Raw genomic sequence first — 2646 nt, 5'->3', positions numbered from 1 at the left:
GAAACTAACCAAAAAGCTGAAAAGGAAAAACTGAGGAATAAAATATGTATATAAGGTTTGGGCATTTTTGATATATCCATGGGTGTACAGAAAGCCATGTGCAGGTTTAGCACCTCACCTATCCCCAGAAAATGTCAGAGCAGGCCCTGTGCCCCTTCCCTCTGGTTATCTGGAGGCCCTGAACAAGCGGAAAATTAATTCTGTTGCATTGCATTTACACTTACTTTAGAATGCATAGAATACTTGAACAAAAAATTAAAATCTCACTAGGGAATACATTTCTTCCACATGATTGTCTACGAACGTAGGGCAAAGCTACTGCTATACGTAAAATGGGTGGCAAGAAATAAGCACGTTAGCCTTTACTGCACAAAACACATTTAAAAAATTATTAAGATTTTATAAGAACATGGCAGCAGAACATTGCATCAAACTCAGGACTCTTTTGAGACCGGGTCCCTGTGCTGTTGGAGGTTTCACGCCCTTGAAGCAAACCCTGAAGGGTGACAGTATCACATTTCATCAGTCTTCTGGCCAGAACCCCTCACAGTCCTGCCACTGGATTGATGAAAGCAAACTATAGCACTTTAATTTCACAAATTATTAAGCATACACCTATTTGTGGAAGAACTCAGCTGTGAACAGGCCACTGCACAGTGACTCACCCTAGGCGTAGGAGATGAACTCCTCCATGTAAAACTGGAGGAACCAAAGAGAGTAGGTGTGTCAACTGAAAAGCTGATAGGACGGAAGCACAGAGATAAGTTTCATTCCTTTAGATTTTTAAATAAAAGCCAATTTGTCTGAGAAGTATCAGCAAGAAGATTTTCATTGCTAACAATCATTTTGTTCATGGAAGTGAGGGATGATTAAGTGCTTGAGATCTGGTACAGGGACCCTTTGTGAGTCTGCTTTGGTAGTTAGAGGGTAAATCTCTGAATTTCAGGAGACATCTGACAAAATCATTTGAAGAAATGTTACAACATGTGGCAGAGCTGGACATCATAATTGAGAGAAAATAGTTAAAAATGCGAAGCTTTCAGCCATAGCTGGTAATGTAAGTGCTTCTGATGAGAAAGCATGGAGAGAAGAGTTTGGCCCTTTGTCCTTCTTTCCCCAGAGAAATCAGAAAATATTTTCAGCTCTCCAGTGTCCATGTCTAAGCTGTCATCTCAGCCCCTCTACTGACTGGACACAGTGTTTCAGATTTTCACCCTGTAGTTCCTTTCTTATTACTGAAAAAAAAGATGAAGGAAGGTTAGTAACATTTATGACATTTCTGCCAACTCTCAAGGCCAAAAGCATGAAGCTCCCGAAAGTTCTAGTCCAAACTACACCACTTTGTGAGACTTTGCTTCCAAATAAAATGTTAAAGGAACTAGAGATTGTATGGCTTGTGTTTACATGTCTCCCCAAAGCCTCATGCTGTCATAGGTGGGGCTTTTTCAGAGGTGGCTGGATCTAGAGTGTGGGTTGCTGGGATTGATTCATGGTGCAGTGCTAAGATTAAGGGTACTAGGATCATATACACTAAAGGTATATGATTACTAAATTAGTCCATTAATTGATTTGGAACCTGCCCTAAATCACTTTAAAGCAGCCAGTTTATAGGTTAGATAAAATACATAAAGGGCAGAAAGAGGGCTAATGTGCCTTGCCTGCCTGCCTGCCAGAGGACTATTTCTCCTCTGCGATGCCCCCCTGTCATGCCATACTGCCTTTGGAGCCAGCCGACTATGGACTGAAATCTTTACAAACTGTGAGCCAAATAAACCTTTTCTCCTTTAACTTTGGGTGTCAGGTATTTTGTTTCAGCAAGGAGAGAAGTAACTAAGACATGGATTTAGGTCAATGGCAGAGCGCCCCTGTATTCCTCTCTAGTACCAGAAAATATCCTTTCAATACAACTACCCAATAAGTCTAAAATGTTGCTACTTCTAGTTCAAAATTGAGATAACTGAGCTTTAGATTGTTCCTTAAGAGTTCATGACTGTTAAGTGACTGACTTCATTTTGATCCCAAAACCATTTTGTCAAATATGGCAGTGTCAAGACTGTTTAATGGGGAAAAAGTCATATTTTTACAGATGTTTTTAGGCTTAATGGGATCTAAACATGTGAAAGAATGAAGTTGGACCACTCCCTTAAACTACATACAAAAATCAACCTAAAAGAGATTGAAGACCTAACATAAGAAGTAAAAGTATAACACTTTTCACATAACACTTAGGTGTAAATCTATTTTTCACTTATTTATTTATTTATTTTAAAGAGAATAAAAAAACAATAAAAATGATACAGAATTTGAAAACAAGATGATAGGAACTTAACGATGGTTATTATATTGCATATTGTTATCTTCAAAGTAGTTGCTCAGATTACCAGATATAGGCATACAAAATTGATCAAACAATATAAGCACTAGCTGTTCTTGGCAATGAACTAATAGAAATTAGTAGTGCAGTTATCTTAGCTGTCTTATATATATATATTTTTTGTTTTTTCTCCCTTCCTTCTTTTCTATTCTTATATTAAACTGTGCGTGTGTGTTTTTTAATGACACTCAAAGCATAAGTAACCAAAGGATCATTGGGCTGAACTCCATCAAACATGAGCTGTTGTCAGCGGCAAAAGCGCCTGCCTGGCA

The sequence above is a fragment of the Chinchilla lanigera genome, unplaced genomic scaffold (genome assembly GCF_000276665.1).
Source record: "Chinchilla lanigera isolate Chin_1 unplaced genomic scaffold, ChiLan1.0 scaffold00013, whole genome shotgun sequence".
Classification (NCBI taxonomy): domain Eukaryota; kingdom Metazoa; phylum Chordata; class Mammalia; order Rodentia; family Chinchillidae; genus Chinchilla; species Chinchilla lanigera.
The sequence above is the reverse complement of the archived record's forward strand: the minus strand, read 5'-3'. Positions refer to the sequence as shown.